The 10,937-nt window shown below is 38.0% G+C and overlaps 1 pseudogene; it reads left to right on the top strand.

The window, feature by feature from the left end:
- Positions 1–6,483: 6,483 nt before the first annotated feature.
- Positions 6,484–7,672, top strand: LOC132002798 (SWI/SNF-related matrix-associated actin-dependent regulator of chromatin subfamily E member 1-like; annotated as a pseudogene).
- Positions 7,673–10,937: the final 3,265 nt, after the last annotated feature.

The following is a 10,937-nucleotide window of genomic DNA, read 5'->3' as shown; positions in this document are numbered from 1 at the left end:
TAATAGTGCTGTTAGACATGATTATTATCCCCATTTTATAGATGTATAAACCAAGGCTCAGAGAGAAAAATACAAGTATTGAAAACCACTCACAAGATTTTTAAGAAAGCAAGCTAAGATCAGGCCCTTGGAATGAAAAGGAAATTTAGTGAGATAATTTTTATGCCTGGACATGGTATAAAAGTGACTTGCTAAAGAGAATGTTCTTAGATGGTTTGAATTGAGAAGATGGAGAGAAAAGCTTTTTTTTTTTTTTTTTTTTAATGATTTTATTTATTTATTTGACAGAGAGATCACAAGTAGGCAGAGAGATAGGCAGAGAGAGGGGGAAGCAAGTTCCTCACTGAGCAGAGAGCCTGATTCAGGGCTTTATTCCAGGACCTTGAGATCATGACTGGAGCAGAAGGTAGAGGTATAACCCCAGGTGCCTGGGAGAGAAAAATTTTTGAGGCTTTTGGTAACAGTCTTACTAAGCACTTACAGAAAAAAAACAACATTCCAGCACTTTGCATTTGTCATCTCTCTTAACTCCTGCACAGACTTATGAAGTAGTCATTATTATATTTATATTGCAAGTAAGAGAACTGAAGTCTGTAGAATTTGAGCAATTTGCTCATAGTAAAAGCAGTGAATGCGTAAGGTTTCAGTCTCATCCCTGACAGACTTTATAACCTGAGAGAACATGAGTTTAAATCAATCTATGTTACATTACTAACATTCATCTCTGAAATTACATAAGGTCCAGAAATAAAGCTTGGGCTTAATTTTAAATACATTGGATTAAGGTCAGCATGAAGTCTACATTCCAGACTGAAGAGCCTGGGAAAATGTTTTGTGTACTTTGTCTTAATTTCTGCTTAATTAAGCTGTAATAAAGACTGCTTTCTGAGATATTTTATGTATATAAAAGAACACAGTTATAGAAAAAAGGGATCATAAAGATACTGAATTGAGAAATAAACAAAAGATTTAAAAATAATATTGAACGCAATCATAAACAAAATGTTAAGAGTCATAAACGGGGAAGAAGAAGAGGTGATGGGAAAACATCGTCACACTACACAAAGTTGTCTTTCTCTGCAAGCCAGGGCAAAGCGAGAAAGAGGTCCAGCCCTGGTTCATACCCAGGGCCTTGCCACCTCTGATTTCTTCCTCTTGGTCTTTTTATATTTTTTTATATTTTTATATCTTCAGCTTCCATCCTAAAAGATACATTGCTAAAGCGAAAAGTTACTACAACTTAGATGATAAAGTCAATATGGTAAAAACACTATTAAAACTATGAAGAGAGCTTTAACTTATACATAAAATTATTATTTGTTTTATATTTATGTAGTCTGCAGGTTTGGAGTTTGGGGGCTGAGTCGGGTGAGAGAAAGCAAAATATTCCATACAGGACATTTTCAAGGTAATAATCCGGAAGTAATCTTGGAAATAATCTGCCAGAACCAAAACTAACTGAAAAGTTAATTGTTGGGGACCTGAGTGGCTCAGTACCTTGATCTCAGTTTAGGTCTGGATCTCAGGGTCCTGAGTTCAAGGCCCACACTGGGCTCCATGATGAGTGTGGAGCCTACTTAAAAACAAACAAACTGGGACTCCTGGGTAGCTCCGTGGTTTAAGCCTCTGCCTTCGGCTCAGGTCATGATCTCAGGGTCCTGGGATTGAGTCTGCTCAGTGGGGAGCCTGCTTCCCTTCCTCTCTCTCTGCCTGCCTCTCTGCCTACTTGTGATCTCTCTGTCTGTCAAATAAATAAATAAAATCTTTAAAAACAAACAAACAAACAAAACAAAAAACGTAATTTGTTCAGTCAGCAAACACATGATAACCCCTCTACATCTATCTCCCTTCCCCCCAACATCCAGACATAAAGCATAACTAAACAAGACCTATTTGGTATTATACTGCATATTAAATCATCAGGTCTAAATTACCAATGTCCACATGAGTACAAGGGATACTGTAGAAAAAAAAAATGCCTTGTGATCATTTATGGGCAGTGAAAAGTAGACTTGGTCTGTAAAAATGTTCATTTGTTGTCTGTATATTAATGAGATGCCAAAGATCCAAAGATCAGGACATTATTTTGAATTTATTCCTACATTTTTTAAAAGAAGGACTGAATTACAAGACTCAATGGTAGTCAATGGTTACATAGAGCACCCCTCCCCAAAAATTATGCATTGAAGTTTTAACTCTCAATACCTCAGAAAATGACTTTATTTAGAAATAGGATGTTGGGGATGTAATTAGTTAATGAGAGATCTATAGAGTAGGTCCTAATCATATATAATTGGTATCTTTATAAGAGGTGGAAATTTTTGCACAGGCACACATCAGGGGAACATGTGTACATGAAGACAGCCATCTACAAGCCAAGGAGAAAGGCCTAGAACCCATCCTTCTGTACACCCCTCAGAAGGAAACAAACTTGTCCACGCCTTTGAGCTGTGAGATAATAATCTATTGTGATCTGTGAGATAATAATCTATTGTTTAAGCCACCTAGTTTGTGGGACTTTGTGAAGGCAAACTATCACCTAAGGCATTATGTTAAAAATAATCTGAAAAGCAAAAACCTCTAGTATTGGCCTAACACTAGGCCAATGGAAAGCACACAGAATTAATCATTAGGAGACCAATCCTAGTTAGAATTAGTCTTCCATAATTTGCTATAAACATGCTTTCAGAATGCTTTGAAATAACGGAACTTTACTGAAAATATCAAATTATTTAATTAGTTCACTTTGAAAGGTTTCAGAAAGAATGTCAACATAGATCTATAGTGCTATGTCAATGTAGGTAATGGCATTTATTAAACATCATCAAAATTTCTCCATTAGAATAATCATTGAAATGGAAAAATATGGCACAGACCTTTTTATAAAAAAAGAGATTTAAAAAAAAAATTCTTCCTGGATTTGCCTGATCAAATCACCTGCTTCCAGTTGGGAAGGGGATGAAATTTAGCTCTTAGTTTCTGGGATCCAAAATACAACAATTTAAATGTTAGTTTTGAGTTAAAAATCACACCCTTTCATTTCCTTCTGTTAGTGTTCAATCATCAAACAATGCTGATTCAGAACAACACCACCTTTTCTGAAATGCTAGGAGATACAACTGAACATCCACTGTGCAATATTTTCTTTATGTAAAACACTTTACCCTCTTCTGCAATGTATTTGCCTATGTTTTCCTTCTCAGCTAAACTTCAACTCCTCAAGAGGTAGGTACCTATGACAGTGTGTGCAGCCTACTCAGGATTCAGTGCTTAATCAAGGAGAAAGGGGACGGCCTGAAGGATTGGACAGAGACCAGAAGGAAGAAAACTATAAAGAAAAAGATGTGTCATTTCTAAGCGACTATTGATTCGTGTCCAATTAATTTTCCCCTTATCTTAATCTGAATTATAATTTTTAGTTTTCAGTAATTTCCTGGTGACATACTCTAATTCAAAACACAGCACAATGCTTTTCTTCCCTGGAAATGCGGGAAGATACAAAAGCAGCTGGTTGACCTCTGCAAGGGTACAGCCGCTGTGTGGTACCTCCGCTGCTTAGGACCACGTACCTTATATCTGAGAGGGAGAGAAAAAAAGAAGGAAAGACGGAGTAGGGTGTTGGGGAGGGGGTGGGTGTAAGACATCTTTAGACCTTATACAAGAATATTTTATTTTTTTAATTCAGTTCAGGGCAGACTTACAGGCTACCGACCAATTTTTATTTGTGTAATTTCTCCACTTGTGTGTATGGCTTAGGAAAAAGAGGCCGTGGAAAGAGTTAAATGATGTTGTCCTCCTTCAAGAAAAGCTCAATAAGCATTGTTTATCCACTACTGGCTAAGATTAATTTTCAAATTACACAGTTTCTAACCATACTGTCTCTTCCAAATTACTGATGCAAAATAAAAAATAGGTTATTGAAGTTACTAAATATATTTTCAAAAACCACAGTTCTGAAGCAGCGTTGAAATTTTAGTATTAATTTCCTAACTTATCTTTTTTCTGTGTCTAAAATATAATTTACCTATGAGATGATACAAGGCTTTTATGCTTAAAAGATTGATAGTGAAGGACATTTTGCTTTACCCACAGTCCACTTAAAACAGTTTCAGCCTGGTCCATTCGACAAGGCACAAAACTGTTTAGGATTAAGAGTACAGTTTCTGTAACTGAACTGCTTGTATTTTAAGTCTGATTCAATACTGATTTTATCAATATAATTATGTGATGCTGTCCACGTAGTTTAATGCCAAAGTCTCAGGTTTTAACAAATAGCAGGTACATATCATACAGAGTTCTGTAAGTATTAAACGAGGTAATATCTTTAACATTCCTAGCATTGTGTTCCAAGTCCCACAAAATAGCCATTGCAGTCATTTAGAGATAGAGCCACGTGAGCCTACCACCCAAAGTAAAAATGCATATGCTACACTTCATCCTGTCTTTCTTATGCAATTAAGATCCACTCTGAGCAGATGTTTGCAAGACAGAAGGGGCAAAAATAAATCTACAGGGGCTTCACACACTGGAGTAGGAGTTAGCAAAAGAAAATCCTTTTGCCCTGGTTAGCTATTAATGATCTTTATTTTCTCAGTTAACCCCTCCTTTAGCTTTTACAATGTCCTGCCACAGGCTCGTCCAAGAAATTTGCATCAGTTAGTAGATAGGGAGTGGGGGCGTGGCTTTCAGTGCCAGGGTAAGAGAATCAGAGGTTTGTCAAAGAGTACACATTTCTCACTGTCAAAGAGTACACATTTCCTAGACCTGGTCCTGACCGGTAAAGAAGATGAAACCTGTTCACTCCTGTTCACTCTAAGTGAGGACTAGTTCAGATTTTTCTCATTACTTTCCCCCATGTTCAGCTATTATTACCTGCCTACCCCGATGTTCAGCCATTGTCAGTGAGCCTCAGAAGTGTTCCAGTCTTAGATACAGACTAAGATCCCCACAAGAATCAGCAAACCTCACCACGCCCCAATCAGCTCAGAGTACACACCCCATCCTGTGAACCTCCTCTAGTGTACTGGGTGGGTGGATGGGGGGGGGGTCTTTCTTTACTGAAGAACATAAGACGCGGCTCCTTTTCTCCACACAAAATGTTACTGTAGCATTGGGTCTCAGATTGCAGCCATTCAAGACAAACTTAAGACTTTGATTTTGTCAAAGTCCTAGGATTTCATACCATCTATCCAAAGCCTTTGAAAAGCTGAGACACTGAATTAAGTAATGTTTGATAAACTACAAGATCTGCTCCTGGTTATTTTCAGCAAGACTAAGTTTAGCAGCTGGTAGACTTTATCATTAAAAAAAAAAAAAAGTGTTAACAGTTATCTTGTTTCATAATTAACCAGATTATTACAATGCAAAGATGGGTGTTGTGATTGAAATAGGTATGGGGTAATAGGGAGCACTGAGGAGGGCAACAAATTTAAATTACTGTAGTAGGCTCTAAAGGGGAAAAGGGGAAAAAAAAGAAAGTCTTTCTTTTAAATTAGGGTTGAGAGATTAATCTTGGAGTAACTGTGATCAGCAAGAGAGCAGCTTTCAACCAGAACTTGAAAATCATTCATCTTGGCAAGGGAAAAGGTCAATGGCTTTAAATTTAGACAGATTTGGGTTCAAATTTGGTCTTTTTCCATTTACTATAAATAAAATTGAGGTCATTTCTCATCTCTTCTAAAATTTTGTTTATCTAAAGTATTGGACTAATATGTATTTCATTTCAAGGATTCAATTTGTCTTTACTAAAAGGCAGTGGAGGTCATGAGGCAGACAGGCTTCCCTCAGAGTTCTCACAAATTAGCTGGAAGATTGTACGGCCAGATAGAGAGATGACATAGGGTAATGGCGAACCACTTGACACTGGAGTCAATCTTTCCAGGTTTCTTTCCTGGTTGCATTCCCTATGAAACTGGTTTTTGATAATTTACTTAATCTCTTATCCATAAAATGTGGTTAATCAGTGCTTCTCCTATGTATGGCTATGGATTGAGTGAGTTAATCTATATGAACATTTAGAAAGAACTATGGAGTGACTTAAACATTCACTTTTAGGATATGTACCTGCCTCTCTTTTGCACTTCTTCTCAGGAACAAAGAAATTCTGCATTTAGCTACCCCTGCCTCCTCTTGGCCAGATCACTCACTTTTCTGTATATTATGTCTTACTATTTATCTTTTCCACTGGTATCGCTTCTCAGACTTTTGGCTAAGATCAAGTATATTTTTCCCACTGGTGCTGAAACAGGCTGGAATCTTTCTAATTGTAAAAAAAAAAAAAAAAAAAAAAAAAAAATTAAAAAAAAATCCTTTTTCCAAGGTCAATTTACTACCCAACTACCACCCTGTATTCTTACCTTCAGGGCCCAATTTAAGAAATTTCTTCATCATCACAATGGGAAATGAAGGCAGAGCTGTGGGCACTTTTTATGCCCACCATATCTCAGATTCATTCTTATGGAACTGAGAACTTAATCTTCCAAAATGTCAAAAACACCATCTTATGCCCCACTTCCCATCCTAGCTCCTGCAACACAAATGTCCAGCACACCTGGATTTGTGGGATACAGTCCATACAGTCCTCACCCCTACAACAACTGCAGGCTGAGAGGGATCTCAGCCGCCGACAGCCAGCTCAACATCCTCTGGTATTACCATTTCAAAACACCCAAGTCCACCAGATACTCAGCTGATGCCTCACATGAGATACAGCAGAAAGTTCTCGGACCAAGTAAAAGCTTCCAACCCTGACCCAAAGGTGTGGGAGTTGGGCCAGATTATTGGTGGCATGTAGCAAGATCTCACCAATGAAAAAAAATGAGACTATGTGAATGAATACAAAGCAGAACATAAATCTATGAAGGTCTATTTTAAGTTCCCTGCATACTCTCCTTACATAAATGCAAAAAGTCATATAGAAGCTGCTCTGGACGAAGAAAGTCGACAGAGACAGCCTCGCATGGAGAAAGGAGAACCATATGTGAGCATTCTGCAGAAGATCCAAATGATGATGATGATGGCTTTCAGCAAATCATACAGTCACTGTCCATTTCCAGAGACACCAACACCTCATCAGTGAAATCCCCAGGAAGAGTGTGGTGTCAGACTTTTGGTCGGCTGCCACAACACCTAGAAGGCAAGTCCAGTCCTTAATAGCTCAACAGCAAAAACTAGAAGCTGAACTTTTTCAAGCAGAGGAGCAATACCAGGAAAAGAAGACGAAATTCCTGGAAAGAATAGATTCTTCTAACAATGAACATAGAAGTGGGTGCAGTTTGAAAGTAGATGTGGGTTGGAAAAAAATTGCCCCTGAAATTGCACAGACAGAGGAACAGGCTCGAAAAACACAGGAGGAAAGGGAAGACGAGAGAGATGGCCCAGCAAGTAGAAGGCCGTCAGAGCAGCATGGTTCCTGAGGGAGAGCAAACTGCTAGTAAGATTGCGGAACAGAAAGAGCACAAGCGTATCCCAGTGGAGACAGAGGAGGTAGAAGTGACAGAGAGCCAATAGAACACTGAGGAAGGCACACCTACTCCCGAAGACAATGAGAGTGGGCAGGAGGGGGTGGACCAGATGGCTGAGGAGGAGCCCAGTGGTAGTAAGGCTGTCTAAGAGAGCAACAATGGAGGAGCCACCAATGGACCCCACACGGGAAGACGAGAAGAAAGAATAAATGTTGCCTTGTTTTATGTGTTCTAAATACTTTTTTAAATGAAAATTTTAAAAAAGAAGGAAAGAAAGAGATTGCTTCAGCATGCTTTCATTCTCTGCTCCATTTCAATCTGTCTACTCTCCCCTCTGCTTAAAGAGCTCTTCCTTTTTGCATCACCATTCTTCGTATCTCTAAGTCTGGGGAATGTTTTTCAACTTTCCCCTTACCTATTATTTCAGAAACACTTTGTACTATCTCTGAGTTAACATTAAACCACTGTCTCTAAATAAACTAATATTCATAATAACAACAGTAATAAAAACAACAGCGTATTGCTTTGGTTTATTCTATACCATGCTCTCCTGGCATTCCTCTTATGCTCTAATTTTCCCTTCTTAACCACATGGGTGGTCCTTTTTTTTTTTCCTATCCAATCCCTCACTGTTGAATTTCTTTGCAGTTTGTCATAGGTCATATGATATTTCTCACTCAGCGTCCTTCAGTTAAGTGTTCACCCCATGCCCATAGCTTCCGTCTTGAGAAATATGTACATATGTGTCTGCAGTCCAGATAACTGCCTATTTGTATGTTTCCATGTTCAATAGTGAACTTCCAGTGTCTTCCTCTAATGGCTCCTATCTGAATGAACGATAATAGCATCCATCCAATTGGACAAGTTGGAAACCTGAGAATCCTTTAAGACACTCTCCCATCTCTCTTGTCCCCTGTATCAGCGAGGTCTGATGCTCTATTGATTTTGCCTCCTTAAATAGCTCTCAGACTCTGCATCTCTCAACAATTTTTCTGCCAAAATCCTAATCCAAGGGATCACCTATTGTTCCCTGAATTAATGCAACACCCTTCCAAATGGTCCCACTTTCTTTCTGTTCTGCAAATCTTTTTTTCTATAGTACAGGAAAAACAATTGTTTGATAATGCAAATCTGACTGCATCTTTCTTGTTTATAATTTTTCAGTGGCTTCCCCACTTTTAACCTGTGCAAGGCCCACCATTATCTGGTTTGCACTTCACTCTTTAGCTTTATCTCTAACATTTTTCTGTTCTTTCACTCTGTCTTTCATTTCCTCTAGTGAGCAACAGTACATCCTGCCTTAGGCCATCACACAAACTGTTCCTTCTGCTCCACCCATTTTGACTTCTCTTTCTCTATCTCTCTCTTTTTTTTTTTTTTTTTTTGGTCAGCTAAACTTCATTCTTTAGATTTCAATGAGAAGATCAAAGTTATATTTTTAAGCAAACGCTGAGGACATTTATCTAGACTAAGATTGTTCATTTACAGCACACTGCATTTGTCCTTCGTCGTAACACTTATCATCTTATTTTTAATAAGTGGTTCTTCCACGAGACTGCAGTTTTTGATGACAGCAAAATGATGTCTGCTTTACTCACAATTAAGTCCTTGAATTTTTAAAGGGCTATAAATCCCAAATTTCAGCAACATTTATTAAAGTCGATTTTTTTTTTTTTCCTCTCCCAGGTTCTCCTATAAAAATTAGTCTTGGCCATGTGGGTTTGAAACAAACATATAACTTCTCTAAAATTTGTATTCTAATTTATATTCCTTCATCTGAGTCAGATCACTTTTCATACCATGTCATACCCACTCATACATTCTTAAGACAAGGAGTTTGAATTACTCTGTCATGTTGGAGGATGTTCCCTAAGAGGTACCTGCAGTTAAAAAAAAAATAGATTAGTATAGTCCAGGAGTTTCTTGGCTATACCAAGATATGAAAGGAAAGATCTGATTCTTTTTATATTTAAATAAATTTTCCTGGTGTTAACATTAAAGTTATTTAGACAATCTTCTTTCAGGCTCTCCCATAGTGAAATCCCATTAGACTTTAATGTGTTTTATTTGGAATACAAAGGTACAAATCTCAGCTTAAATAGTTTAGGGATACATACATGTCAGAAGAACAAGGGACATCCCAGCAGTTTCCAGAATCTTAGAAGTTCAGTTTCAGGTCACTAATACCATCCTATCTCTTGGTGTAGGCAATGAAATGAGGTAGTGAATAATGGCAAATTTTTGTGGACAGGTAAAAACAAGATTTGGGGCCCACTTGCTAAGAGAATGACCCTGGAGTTACTTTCATTCTTTAACAATTTATACCAAATCAAAATAAAGTAAGCCCCAATGAGCAGGAAAGAAAAGAAAGAAACAGATTGGTGCAGAAAATGTGAAATGAATTAATAGGAAAGAAGGAGGTTTTATGGGCCACAGAAATGATAGGTCCATAGAAATGATAGGTAGCCCACAAAACCACCAATTTATTATATTTTCATTACTCTCCCAGAATGCTGTGTCCAATTTTTATTTGGCAAGTTTATAAAATGTTTTTTGCTATCAATTTTGAATATGTATTGTCTTTGATTCAGTCAATATTTACTATATTTCTTTTATATCTATCTTGAGTATAATGGTATATATATATATATATATATATATATATATATTAATGTATACCTATATTACTATAACAGTATATACTGTATGTTTATAGTCCTGTAATGTACAAGACTATGTATAAGAAGGGTGCCTGGGTGGCTCAGTCTGTTAAGCAGCTGCCTTCAGCTCAGTCATGATCCCAGGGTTCTGGGATCGAGCCCCATGTCAGGCTCCCTGCTCAGCATGGTGCCTTCTTCTCTCCCTCCCTCTGCCTGCCCCTCCTCCCTGCTTGTGCTCTCTCTTTCTCTCTTTGTCAAATAAATAAATAAAATCTTAAAAAAGAGAACATGTATAAGAATACATACTCTTGAATATTGAGAAAATACTCATCAACTCAGTGGATTCAACAGCTCTTCAAAGGATGCTGAAGTTACTGAAGGAGATTAAAGGGCATCAGGGTTACAAAGATGGACTTCTTTCCTGGCTTGAACTGGGTCTGTGTGGACACTCTTCTTGGACAGCTCTTTTTTTTTTTTTTTTTTTTTAAGATTTTATTTATTTATTTGACAGAGATCACAAGTAGGCAGAGAGGGAGGCAGAGAGGGAGAGAGGAGGAAGTAGGCTCCCTGCTGAGCAGAGAGTCCGATGCGGGGCTCAATCTCAGGACCCTGAGATCATGACCTGAGCTGAAGGCAGAGGCTTTAAACCACTGAACCACCCAGGCGCCCCCTTGGACAGCTTTTGTAGTAACCTTAGGAACCTTCCTTGATAAGACTTCCATGCCCTGTGAATATATAAAGAACAATGAGGGAGAGATTTTCAAACAGCTCCTAAAGCCAATAGCCTGGTTTTGTCTAGGTTTCATAAAAAACA

The sequence above is a fragment of the Mustela nigripes genome, chromosome 15 (assembly GCF_022355385.1).
Source record: "Mustela nigripes isolate SB6536 chromosome 15, MUSNIG.SB6536, whole genome shotgun sequence".
NCBI classification, from domain to species: Eukaryota; Metazoa; Chordata; class Mammalia; order Carnivora; family Mustelidae; genus Mustela; species Mustela nigripes.
Note: the sequence above shows the minus strand (reverse complement) of the source record. Positions and strands in the feature narration are given on the sequence as shown.